At 45.1% G+C, this 14,229-nt stretch overlaps 1 protein-coding gene across 4 annotated transcripts in view; it reads left to right on the top strand.

Annotated features, from left to right (window-relative positions):
* LOC116952913 (kelch-like protein 9) overlaps positions 1 to 14,229 on the top strand; it is a 120,081-nt gene that overhangs the window by 33,191 nt on the left and 72,661 nt on the right. For all 4 annotated transcript variants that reach the window (XM_032972619.2, XM_032972618.2, XM_076074681.1 and 1 more), the window contains one exon: positions 2,149 to 2,375. The gene's annotated coding sequence lies outside the window, so the exon portion shown is untranslated. The remainder of the gene's footprint in view (positions 1 to 2,148; positions 2,376 to 14,229) is intronic.

The raw sequence follows: 14,229 nt of genomic DNA, 5'->3' as shown, positions 1-14,229 counted from the left end.
AGACAGAATAACAACAACAAAATCCAGAAAAACGCATGTAAAAAATGTTATAAATTGATTTGCATTTTAATGAGGGAAATAAGTATTTGACCCCTCTGCAAAACATGACTTAGTACTTGGTGGCAAAACCCTTGTTGGCAATCACAGAGGTCAGACGTGTCTTGTAGTTGGCCACCAGGTTTGCACACATCTCAGGAGGGATTTTGTCCCACTCCTCTTTGCAGATCTTCTCCAAGTCATTAAGGTTTCGAGGATGACGTTTGGCAACTCGAACCTTCAGCTCCCTCCACAGATTTTCTATGGGATTAACGTCTGGAGACTGGCTAGGCCACTCCAGGACCTTAATGTGCTTCTTCTTGAGCCACTCCTTTGTTGCCTTGACCGTGTGTTTTGGGTCATTGTCATGCTGGAATACCCATCCACGACCCATTTTCAATGCCCTGGCTGAGGGAAGGAGGTTCTCACCCAAGATTTGACGGTACATGGCCCCGTCCATCGTCCCTTTGATGCGGTGAAGTTGTCCTGTCCCCTTAGCAGAAAAACACCCCCAAAGCATAATGTTTCCACCTCCATGTTTGATGGTGGGGATGGTGTTCTTGGAGTCATAGGCAGCATTGCTCCTCCTCCAAACACGGCGAGTTGAGTTGATGCCAAAGAGCTCCATTTTAGTCACATCTGACCACAACACTCTCACCCAGTTGTCCTCTGAATCATTCAGATGTTCATTGGCAAACTTCAGACGGGCATGTATATGTGTTTCTTGAGCAGGGGGACCTTGCGGGCGCTGCAGGATTTCAGTCCTTCACGGCGTAGTGTGTTACCAATTGTTTTCTTGGTGACTATGGTCCCAGCTGCCTTGAGATCATTGACAAGATCCTCCCGTGTAGTTCTGGGCTGATTCCTCAACGGTCTCATGATCATTGCAACTCCACGAGGTGAGATCTTGCATGGAGCCCCAGGCCGAGGGAGATTGACAGTTCTTTTGTGTTTCTTCCATTTGCGAATAATCGCACCAACTGTCGTCACCTTCTCACCAGGCTGCTTGGCAATGGTCTTGTAGCCCATTCCAGCCTTGTGTAGGTCTACAATCTTGTCCCTGACATCCTTGGAGAGCTCTTTGGTCTTGGCCATGGTGGAGAGTTTGGAATCTGATTGATTGATTGCTTCTGTGGACAGGTGTCTTTTATACAGGTAACAAGCTGAGATTAGGAGCACTCCCTTTAAGAGTGTGCTCCTAATCTCAGCTCGTTACCTGTATAATAGACACCTGGGAGCCAGAAATATTTCTGATTGAGAGGGAGTCAAATACTTATTTCCCTCATTAAAATGCAAATCAATTTATAACATTTTTGACATGCGTTTTTCTGGATTTTTTTTGTTGTTATTCTGTCTCACTTCAAATAAACCTACCATTAAAATTATAGACTGATCATTTCTTTGTCAGTGGGCAAACATACAAAATCAGCAGAGGATCAAATACTTTTTTTCCCTCACTACCTTTTGGCTCAAGTGCTGAAGACATAAAGACACTAAATCGACTTAGTTGTTGCGTAGACTTATTTATTAGATTCACTTTCAATAAAGAAACGTCAAACTTAAAGAGAATTTGCGAAAGAATAGTATTTCCGCTCGACCTTCTACGCGAATGTAAAAATCCACCCGCTCATGAATATGAATTATGGGGGGGGGGGGGGGGGGGTGCGGCATGTGGAGTGACGTCACGCGCGTTACACAAACAGACATTCTTGGCTCGTTAAAGTAGTAATTGCCAGTAATGCAACATGTAGCCAGACACTGAACTCGGGTCATCGGGTTCATAGGGAAGTGGACGATCGACTGCGCCGCTTCCATCCCATGATGTTGGAATATAAAATCATGCTCATTAAATGTATTTAAAATCACTCATTTTATGTTCAAACATAAATACATGTACATACATGCTCATTTGTGTGTATTTGGAATGTTTTTTTTCTCCTTCATAGCATGCACTTTTATCAAGCGTTCAATTGGGAGGGACAATATATATGTGCATCACTAGGCAAACACTAATATCGGTATTGTTAAAATTTTGGATGACATTTCCAAGACCCATGCAGGAGCCTCTGTTCCCTTGCTTTGTTTTTTTGTCCCCCATCTACCTTTGCACAGGGATCACTTGATGCGTAGCCCGTCTCCCCGTTCTCACGCCCCGGGCATCTTCATTACGGCGATGCACAGCAGCGCGACCTGCAGCTGGGGGGCCAGCCGCTCGCCATGAAGCTTAACCTCCAACCTTGAAGCAGCGCCACGGGCCACACGGCCGCCCTCGCTTCCCGCAGGCTCTCGTGCGGCGAGCTAGCAAGAAGGGCGCCAGCGCCTGCGTCTCTTCCACTCGGGTGAGCTGGCGCCGCCGCCGTTGCGCCTCGCGGTGGCATTGACGAGCCCGGCGGATTTTACCCCGCGCCGGGGTCGGTAGATTGAACCCGCGTGGGTTGCGAGGTAACGCTTCGGAAGCGTGCTCCGAACGGAGGGAACGCCGTGGGTTGGCGATTCGGAGCCCGTGGTACGTGTGGGGTCTGCGGGAATATAAAAAAAGATGTTCAGAGAGATCAAATTGAGCCGTCGCTGAGATGTGGTTTTGCTCGTTAACCTCGGTGTCTACCCTTCTCTGAATGCATGTGGAAATATAGTTGTAATGGCGTACATTGGCAGCTGCAACCGGTCTTTATTTTTTGATTTCTTTATTTGCCACAGCAAACTGCTTTTGAACCTGCATCCATTGTTAGACACGCTTATTCGCTTGCGAGCGCTTGATAATGGACTCATGCAGCAGGCATTTAAGTCCAATCGTATTAATTTCCCCTTCTGTTGCTCAGCGAAAATGTAAGCACAGGCGGCGGGAGAGGAAATAAAAACGGTGCCGTACGAGAAACGGTTAAACCCGCGTTAGTCCTGGGGCCAGCCGTGTCACATGCGTTCTGTCCGACGTTAATTAAACGTGCCTCGGAGCCACCGTTTCATTGGGGGCAAATTGGACGATGTTGTCTTCGTCTCTGCTTAGCGGTGCTGGGGCCATACTCGGAGGCTCTCCCTCATTGGGGAAAAATGCGCAGATGGTGCTCATTCCCATTTCCCCATCGCACGCTTGCTCGCGCGTGCAGAAGCATGAAAGAAAATAAATTTGGGCGCGGCTCCGGATGAGTCGCGTTCAAGCAGAGAATAGTGAGGGGGCTGCCTTCGAAAACCCTTTCCTTGACGATGCCTTCGGCAAAAGGCTCAATTGCGAGACCTCCCTGGCGGTCCCGGCGGACGGAAGGCGATTCGTATTCAACTCCGGCAACCGCCCGTAAAAAGGCGGCAGATATGGAGGAGGAGGAGGTGCAGACACCCACCCCCTGCCCCCAGCAACCTCCACCCCCGCCACCTCCACCGACAAGTAGGCAAATACATTGATAATGCTATAAATAAAAGGGGACAATTTATTTGAACCATCTCGACTATGATACAAAGCAATAATTTATATTTCGTCTCCGTGCTCACCGTAAGCTTCAATTCTCTTAAGCCTCATTGCAGCTTGCCGCTGATTCGACTTGCGAGATAAATCAGACGTTGGCGGCTGGCAAATGCCACTTTGGGGCTTGTGGCTGGCCTCCGTGGTAGGGTGGAATGCTTCCGGCAGGCTTCCGAGATCACACTGCTGCCTGCTCGCACTTGCACAACGTCGGTGATATTTTTTTGCCATAATGGAAAGATACGTTTTTCTAGTCATCACTGAAGGCAACAAAATCCAAAAAAATATTTTATTCGGATTGATATGTCCCGGAAGCTTAATTTGATATTCCTTTGGTTCATTATGTAATTACGTTGTTAAACTTGATGAGGTGTGTCTTGATATGCCTGTCTACGGTGGTCTTTTCAATTATGTATTTTTCTTCAGCTGCACATTTCTTCTGCATTGCCTCAAAAAAAGCACGTTAACTCAACCACTGCATTACCTCTGGCAGAAAGATAAATAACAACAACAAAAAAAATCTCATTTGTATTTAATGCACATAGAAAAACAGGTCACGTCTGAATTTCACTTACGTACCGTCTACCTCATGCGTAACAAGCTTGCGTCTGATGCAAATGAGATGTGACATCTTCAGTCTGCTTATGAAAAGAAGCTGCACAGATAAAAATCTCAAGGGTTATACATGAAAACTAGAACCAAGCTGACAAATTAGGAAGCTTTGATGCACAGCATTTTCACTCGTTTAAAAATTAGACCGTTTTCATCATTTTAACTTTCTATTCATTTAGTACATTTTTTTCCCAATGAATATTAAGATTATACCTGCCAACTTGGGATTGTTGGCAGGCATGTAAACTAAACAATTGTATTTCACTGAACTATTTTTTTTGTTTTACCAGGTAAGGCCCACCGAGCTGTACATCTCTTTTTCAGAAGCGACCTGGCCACAAATGATAGCCCAATGAAGTGGCTTAATGCCATTGCGGTTGAAATTGGTGCCCTTCATGAAGTTGCCACGCTCTTCAACAGTGTGATGGTGGGCTTGGGTTAGTAAAGATTAAAATAAATCTGTACAAAAAATGAAAGGACTCTAATGGAGATCATCTGTGACAGGTGGTGACCAGCCTTATAGTGGTCACCCTAATGCCTACTGTGTGCACGAGGGAGTAAGTGTAGTGTGCGGTCTTCTGTGTGTAGGGATTATGCTTCTGTATGTTGTTATTTTAAAAGGCTCAGGCCCTGCAATTTCTTGCTCATGCCACTGCTGCCAAAAGGGCCTCCACTAGTAGGAGCTCTGGAGAGCCTCACGATAGGGTGTTTTGGCCTACAATACCATGCTGGCCAGATGTGTCCCACACTTTACCCCACCACACGCGGTCTTGCCGATTGGTTGACCCAGTTATATACTGCTGGGTGGACAGAGGTCGGGGGGAATTTAAGAAACGTGCGCCGTTGTTTCGGCTGCCGTGCCGGGAGTTTGAACCGGCGACCGCTAGATTGTAAGTCCGGTGCGCTCACCATTACGCTGTTGTGGCAGCAACTCACGAGTGTGTTTTCTATACGTTTTATAATTCTCCCTCAAGGTACACCCTGCTTCTAAGGGTGGCTTGCGACGTTGGCAGATGACATTGGTGGGGGGGATGGGCGGGGAAATAAACCACAGAGCATTTATCACATGATAACGCTCTTTCGCACTTTTTCAATTTCCCAGTGAAACAATAGTGATATTCATCTTAAGATAGGCTGAGAATATGTAAAGGAGTGTCGCTATGGGAATGCATTGAGATTTGTTGACTTTTAAAACCTAGCACTGACTAAATATGCTGAAAACGACACTTTTTTTACATGATGGATAAAAGTGAAATTGGATTTTGCAGCGTTCCTGCCGTGAGACGATGCATACTCTTCCAGTTACCAAAAGTAGATGTTAAGTGCCTTACTTAGATGCGGTTTTACATAACTTTATTACCTTAATCTTCTTTAGAACTTTCTCAGAATCGTCCTCCCCTTCGGCGCTAAATGGCTATTTAATTGACCAATGTATTGTATGCCGTTGTAATTTACGCGGAGCAGGACATATGAGATGGTGATAATGATGCATGGGGGTTTGGCATAGTTGCTACTCGCTGCTGGAATGACTGACCAGGGCGAAGTTGGTTTAGCACTCGTGCTCAAATGTGGTCCGGTACAACTGGTTCAGTTCTTGCCAATTTAAATAGAAACTAGTAGCCACTACATTGACCACATCCGAAACTGTAATTTTGAACAAACTGAGCCAGGCTTATTCGTTTGACACACGGTATCATATGTGTTCAGTAATTATGTTGTGAGAATAATCCGCTTCTGACATTCTACATTAGTAAATTGCTCGGCGCTCGGTAGTATCCAAGCAAATTCCAACAAATGTCTTTCCAGGCACCCTTTGGTCAATGAATATAATAATATATGTGTCAATGCGCCACTGAGCGAGGCCAGCATTGATTCAACCAGCCTGTGCATCACAGTTGACAGCTGTGTAAAGTCTGGTTCATCTTTAGAAAATGCAGTGTATTTCAGATCAGGTTAATATGTATATTACAATGCTTGGATTTAAACAATAGGGCAGTGGAGGGATGGATAGAACAATACAAATTGGTGCAGCTCTTTGAGACGTTTTATATGTTATGAGCACAATGCAAGTTGTTGTTGTAATTTGTACATTGGGGGCTGTGCAGTACTTTTAAGGACCAAGAATAAACGAGTTACTTAAATAATCACTTTTTTTCCTTTCCCTATTATTACCTGCGCAATCAAAAATAATTGCACAAAACGTTAATAGGACGCTGCCGCGGTGTATCGTCGCAGACGATCACGATCTCGATGACGATGATTGTTATCCTGAGCAATGTCGGAGGCACACACACACACACACAACCACAACAACTCCGTAAGGTGCGGAGGGGAGCGCTGCATTCCCCCGATGGTGTTATGGGGCAGCGCAGTTGCCGGGCACTTTCCAGTGGTTGGTGGCCCTGCCGGTATTTGCTGCCCGGCAAGGTTACAGCCAGGCGGGCGCTGGCGGGGTTGGGGGGGGGGGAGGCATGTTAACGTTGGCGAGGCGTCTCTCGCCGCGTATCGGGTTTCGGTTATGACGTGCGTAGCCACCCCGCGCGCCTGCTCGTCACTTAAAGCCGTGCTTATGGCAGGAAAATTATGAGAGGTATCCATACGCGCTCGTTATAGTCGCAGGGGGCGGGCGGGCGGGCGGCGGGGGCGGGCACCAAAGTCTCCTGGCAAAGATTACCGTGTTAATCCCGCGCCTGGTGCCTCGCTAAAAAAATAGCGGAAATGCAGCCCTCGGTCTGTATGCTATTAAGTGAGTGCTTGTTAACACATTTTGCCTCCCGTGTGGAATCGGCTGGGCCCGTAAAAGCAGGCGGCCGCGGCGGTCGCTCCGATCTCGAAAAGCGGTCGTCCTGCGCACTTTCGTCGGGGTTGGTGGCGTTGGGTAATTAATTTAAAAGGGTGAATTGGAAATTTTAAGTTGCTCATTGGATGCTTGTGTATTTGGTTGCTTCCACGTCCCGAGCAAGGGGACCAATACACCTGGCAGAATACCAAGTGAGAGTGCTTCCAGACAGCCTGCCAGCTGTGCACGAACTGCCGGCTATTATCGGCGTGCACCGTTAATCAACGGCTCGTACAAACTTCGAAAGGTAGCGCCTCGACTGCAAAACCTCTGCTGATCCCCAATTCATCAAGTCCGCGTTAACTGACATCACGTTTGCCCACCGTGAATTGTTACCGTTATGTTATCATTACTGTCATTGCTGTTGGTTGTAATCGAGAAATGTCTCTCTCCGTCTCTCTTGAAACAAAAATGTGTGGCATGCGAATACAAAAGGAGGTGAACGGATAGGAGACGATAGCAAGAGAGACAAACAAGAGGGGTGGGTTGTAGGTGTTCCGTAAGGAGCACACGATTAGGACTGCGATTGAGAGCGAGTTGATAGAGATCTGTGTTTTGAGTTCCCATTGCTCCGTCAATCCTCACGTGTCAAGCTGCCGTCGGCATCCATCCTCACTGATTGTTTGTTCAATTGGTTCCCCTCTCGCCCGCCGTAGCCTCGTCACGTTCGCAGTGCTTGCAGGCAGCGGCGAGGATGAGCGCTGTCGGCCTCGCTGGTCTCACTGATGGTGTGCTGTCGTAAAACTCGTGGTGCGGTAAATAACTTTCCGCATCCAGTGTATGTAGCAGCGGCTAATCATGGCAACATGATTCTCATAAGTCGTGTAGGCTAGGCACACGCTTGTCTCTAGGCACACTTGCGTCACTTTGTGTCTCACCGCTATTAGTGGCCTTCAATCAATAATTGAATTGTCCATGTCTGTTAGAAAAGGACGACCGATCTTGCCTTCTCACAATTTAGCATTGACCAATGAGGCTACTGCAGTCTACTCTGTGCTTAACACGGTTAATACCTGGTTTGTAGTCTTGAAAATAATCTACTTTTTAGAAAGTTGCATAGAAGAGTCCAGTTTAATAATGAAGATGGATAAAGCCTTGGCAGGTCGTGGAATAACGGGGAGAGTTTTTTTGCAGAGAAGGAAGAAAAAAAAGGCTTAGGAGTTTCATCTCAAACTTCAAAAACCTATGTTGGCAGTGTGGTATAGGAGCACTGGCTGAGAAAGTAATTGTTTCCACTGTCATTAACTAACTTTTCTCTTCTGATGCCCTGAAGTGAGCAAGATATATACAGGGTGGCCCAATAGTCAGGACACAGAGGGTTATTAATTTCAACAAATCAAATTCTTCTTCTTTCGTATGGCATTGTGAAAAGCAACAGTTTTTATTTTTTCTTAATGATCGTTCTAATTGAATGCAAAGGTTCCTCATCGAGTCCAATGATGTGTTTGACGCATTGTGGATTTCAGCATTACCGCCAGGATGTGCATGGATGGAGCATTCATCGGCGATCTGCTTGATGGTTTGTTTGGTCTTCTCCACAGTCGCAGTCGGGCGATTCTTTGATCTTCCATTTATGGAACGTGTACGCGCATCTGCAGTGTTGTGTTCGAGCGCGTTTTGGCGTGGTCAATAATCGTCGTGGAAGAGAGAATCCCGGTAATTCCACCGTCGGATCGTGAATTATGTTTTTGTTTGCCACGTCCATGGCTGCCCACGATTCAAACCACCGAGTGGCGGTGTCTTTATTCTCGGCTGCTAGAGCGGCGGGGGCGCCTATCCAGAACGGTTTCCTGGATTTTAGCCTTGGGCGCGGGGGTTCCTTTAGAGCTTGACGGAGCGGCAGAGTGAAGTTCTTCATGATCTTGTACTCCCGTGTCGTCGCATCATCGCGTCGCACGTTGTCCGGAGCGATATTCGCCAGCACAGGAAGCCACGGGAGTGGAGTAGACTTTAGGGAACCGCCGATGATACGAAGCGCGTTGTTTATTTCGGCGTCGACAAGGTTCGTGTGAGGGCTTGCACCCCACACCGGGGGCACGGTGCTCCGCAGTGGAGTGAAGAAGGGCCTGCGTCGATATCTTCAACGTGCTGGCATCGCTTCCCCAGGTTGTTCCTGCAAGTTTCTGAATAATAATCACTCGTGCTTTCATTTTACCTTTAGCGTTATTTAACTATTCAAATTGACTTCCATGAACAAATAATGCAAGCATTATCTTATTCTTGGTTCTTTCGGTAAAGTCACGTTGAAGGGAAACAATGAAATAAAAATATAAAACAATAAAATTCTCACGACGTTTCGACTGCAACACAAGCAGTCATCATCAGGTGTGAAAACCAACAGCAAGAACATTCGAAAGAAGTGGCGATTTGTATTTATTTATTTTTTAACGTTAGCACCACCGATAGCGATTTGACAGTTTGTTTAGATGGACGAGTCCATCTATGTTCGGAAAAGAGGAGGGGGGAGACGAAAAATTTATGTATGCTGTCTGAAAGCCACCGTAAGTGTGAACAATCAATTAAGACTCAAAATGGTTTATCAAATCCTTCCAATGATTGCTAAGCCAGAATCCATCTTCTCGGTTGAAATTTTCTCTGTGTTTGTATATGTGGATAGCCTCATGAACGAATCTCTCATGGTAGCCAGATGGCTTGCAAAGAACCTCTGTTTTGGAGAAGTCAATGAAATTAGGACCTTTTTATGATTTACAGATGTTCTATTTGGATGTTTGTCAAATTATGTTTAGTCTCCATTCAGGATTTTGGGTCGTGTTTTGTAAACGACAGAATTGAGGGGACCCTCACTGGTAGAAGAAGAAATAGATATAATGATAATAGATAAAATAATAAATAATTACTTAAATAACGCCAGTGGTAAAATACATGAAATAATCCTCTGTGTCCTGATGTCTGGGCCACCCTGTTTATGTGAGAACATTTGTGCAGTGGGCCTTCAGACATTTTCTGTTCTGAAGCAGAGCTGCTGCCAGGAGCATTCATCACTGTCATAATCAGCCACGATCTCTCCACTGCTGGATGAACGCCTCCCGAAGCTGTCACCACCTCATGCTTTCTTGCGTCGCAACCATCCATCCGTCCGCCACCTGCACTCTAGCTGATTCCATCGCTTCATCTCCACGGTAGATGGCCTCGTTGGTACTCGGTCGTCAGCGTGTGTGGGGCACGTCGCAACATCCACAAGCCCACTTTTCGTTTTATCCCTGGGGTTTCACGACCAATATTATTCAAAATATATATTTTTTGGTTTCGATTTTGTCGGTGTAATAGTCTTTTTTTTTTACTGTAACCCCCCCCCACCTCACGACAAATGCAATTGAATGAGGTTGTCACGTGGGCAAGTATTCCATTTGATTAGTTTTTTCAGCAAACTAGTGTTGAGAAGCAAGCATTTTTTTTATTTAAATGCATATGTTAATTTGAAAATATTTTGCTTACTTTTCTTAACGGTCAATATTGCATATATCATCTAATTCATTTGTTCCTCATTCTGTTTCTCAGTTTAATTTCGACCGTGCACCTCTTCTTTCCGCCCTGCACTCTTCAACCTTTGTATCTGTTTTACTTTTCCAGGTGTCTGATCCTTATATCGCAGCCGATAGTATGTGCTGATTAAATAATTCGTATTCATTGCACGAATATTCTTCAGTCGTGGAGGCAAATTGTCGGATGCTACTTTTGCTTTTGGTCATATTGTTGTTGTGCCCCACTTTTCAGCTGTTTTTCTCAAGTTCTACTTGCAATTCCTCTTTGTTTGCCTCTTTATTTTTGAACATGTCCTTCGCGAATCTGTGGTCGTTAACATTACCCCCATTAATATTTGCGCCTTTGCTTCTCCAATCTAATTTTCGGAACGCATCTTCGAATGGCACTGTGAAAAAAACTCTTGAAATTGTGTCTGCCAATTTACTACTTGGTGCAGTCTCAGTATATCTGTTCTATTCTAGATTTGAAGCTTGCGTGACTGCAAGGATTCATACTCTTTGGTTTTTTCGGTAAAGTCACGTAGGTAATAAAAATCTATAAAATAAATGAAAACAACTAAATTATATGTTCTATTTTTGAAAAATTGTTCTTTTTATTTTTTATTTAGACCTTGGATTTTTGGAGAGCTTGGATAATTGCATACATTTCTCTCGTGGTCTACAAAGGATGGGCATGATGGTATCTTAAATTAATTAGCCTTTTCCTGAATCTCGTCTTATGGATGTGTTTTATGGTAGATGGAGCCTTCATAAGTCCGGCCTCTGCTTATACGGTTCTCTGGCCTTGACATTTTACATTTATCTCTTTCTAATGAACTTCGTGAACAATTTATGTGCTTGCGATGAGAGGCTAATATGTCCTTAAATCTTCAGGTCATTTATCGCAATTTTTTTTGCGTAGAAATATGCACGAGGAAATGACTGCGGAAGAGTCCATATGGGGACATTAGAAACGCGGTTGACGTGATTCTAACAGGCAAACCCCACATTGTCAAGAGATGTCTCTGTGATTCTAACAGGCAAACCCCACATTGTCAAGAGATGTCTCTGTGATTCTAACAGGCAAACCCCACATTGTCAAGAGATGTCTCTGTGATTCTAACAGGCAAACCCCACATTGTCAAGAGATGTCTCTGTGATTCTAACAGGCAAACCCCACATTGTCAAGAGATGTCTCTGTACTCGACACAATTTGATGTAGCAAGTGGCCATGGGAGCGGTAGTGTTAGCGGTTAGCGTGCTGCGTTACGGCTAACACCAGTGACGATTATCTGAAACGGTCCTGGGAGTACCCTAGGTCGACTTAGGCTCAAATGAGTACCTGGTGCAGTGTGTAAACATCGCCACTAGGGAGACAAAGGCGGCTGGGCGTGGTATTGGCCACCCACCCCCTCGTGCACCGTGCCGGCCTTCATAGGTGCTCGCTAACAGCACTTGCCTCAAAAGTCTGTTCAGGCTGCACGGGGGGATCTTTGTCTTTTGTGTCACAAGTTGAATTACAACATAGCCAAAGGGAGAGCTGTGCTAATTACAGGCAAAAAAAATATAGTGAATATCAAATATCTAGGTTAGGCGTTGATTTTTTTTTTTAACTCTCAAGCAAACAGATTCAGATGCCTAGAAGCAAAATCATTGAATGGAATGTCACCATTTCACTGCAATAACTATCGTCGTAACAGATTGTATAACTATCGCAGTTACAGCGTCTCGCAAGTGATGGAAGAAGTTTAACAGAACAAACCTGACATTTTTTTCTGAAACCACAAAACATTTGTTGAGGAAGAGGAAAGATTTAAAAAAAATAGAGAGATGGAGATGCCTTACAAAATATGTAACTCGGCGCTCTCGAAAAATTTTCTCGGGAAAAAATGGGGACAGTAGTCGAACACAACAAACAATTGCAGATGTCGTAGCAAGAAATGGGACGTGTGAAAGCAGCAAAAAAATGAGGCTGATGATTGGCAATTCCCAGGAACCAATAATAATGCGTGTTTCAGATGAAGAAGAGTGTTCAAGATGTCGCACTTGAATGTGTAACCAATGATCTTGAGCGTATGCAAACACAGAATACTCCCGGATAAGATGGTATAACAGGATATCATTAAAGATGCACCACCGCTTCTTGGAACAAAATTAGTTAGCCTGTTCTCTGATTTCACGTAAGGCTTCCAGAGAAATAAATACCTCAATAATGGCATTATGCCGGTGATCCCTCGATCATTATTTCTGGAATCATTAGCTTGCAATGAATGTTATTTTATGACGCAGCACGTATTACACTGACATTGGTCAAGGCTTTCTTTTGTTCAGCCAGAGGTTACTTGAATTGTTGACATTTCCCTGCTATGGGGGGGGGGGGGGGGGGGGCATTTAGAGTGGTAGCGTAGCATAGCGGTCGCAGGGAATTTTAAATTAGGCCAAAACTTATCCCTCTGTATTTTTTCTAAGTTATAATTAGGGCACATTTGGTCTTTGGTGAATGGGTACTCTGTGTATAATTAAATAACGAATGATGCACACTTCCCTTGGGCCAATGTTTCGCCAACTAAGTGCACTGGTGATGTTTTTCATCGCTCTGTATTAAACTGTAACACCATCACATGTCCGGCGCGCGTTAGCCATACACTGCCGATATTGATGAATCCCTAAATATTAACAACAGTTTTCTTTTTTTGCTTTTAGAAGCTGTGTTTAAAGATAACCCATAAATGGTAAAAATGCAAAGTTCACAGCTTGTTTCAAGCATTTGGAAACGTGTGTGTGTGTACTTGTCCTTTGTGTGTCGGGGAACGGCCGTGAAGTGGTTCACGCACTTCGCGATGAACCCGGCAATCCGAGTTCGATTCCCGATCATGGCCAACACCTGTGACGATTTTCTGAACTGGTTCTGGATCTCCCCTAGCCTCAAATGTATACCTGGTGTGGTGTTTAAACATCACCACTCGGGAGACAAAGGAAGCTAGGTGTGGTGCTGATCACCCACCCCCTCGTGTGCTGTGCTGGCCTTTAGACGTGCTCTCTCACAGCACTTGTCCCTAGAGTCTACTAAGGCTATACGGGGGGGATATTTGTCTTGCATTTTGTGTGTGTTGGTGCATCTACCATTCATCTCAAGTCAGTCAACCCATGGCACCTGGGACTGTTCCGTGACCTGCCAGTGGGCCTTCCACACTTCACGTGGCCCCAAAGTGCACCTAGTATGACACGCCGTGGTGACGTCACCGCCACCTAGTTGTGAACGGCGGTTGTTGTTGTAGGTGTGTCTTTGGTGTAAAAGAAAGATCATTGCAATAACGGGTGTCATGGGGGGATGGCGTAAAGTGAACTTAACGAGTTACAGGCCAAACCTATAACTCAAACCCAAGAATAAACCTTCATGTAAAGTTGTTAAGCGACGATATTTCACTAACACGCATTTTACAGCACAGCATTGTTTATTAATGTTTGCTGTCACCATAAGGCTAAGTCGGGCACATTTATAACACTGAGCCTCCTGTCATACTTTTATGTGCAGTGGATGGCTCCTTTTGTTTCCTCTCCTCTTCCCCCTCCAGAAAGCCTTGCCTATATAGAGCTTTGAACATTGTGGCACATTGTGTTCCATGATGTACCAGTCTGTACGAGTGCGTGTGTGTGTGTGTGTTCGCTGGACTCAGAAACTCGCCACAAGAGCACTTGCCCCTACAATCTACAATACTAATTGAGGTTTCTTTGTGTGTGCCTAGCCGATGGAATTATACCGAACATATACTCCCTGTGGCTAGTCATAATGTCTTTACTAAATT

The sequence above is a fragment of the Petromyzon marinus genome, chromosome 49 (genome assembly GCF_048934315.1).
Source record: "Petromyzon marinus isolate PM22_M1 ecotype Great Lakes invasive population chromosome 49, UKy_Petmar_22M1.pri1.0, whole genome shotgun sequence".
Classification (NCBI taxonomy): Eukaryota; Metazoa; Chordata; class Hyperoartia; order Petromyzontiformes; family Petromyzontidae; genus Petromyzon; species Petromyzon marinus.
Note: the sequence above shows the minus strand (reverse complement) of the source record. Positions and strands in the feature narration are given on the sequence as shown.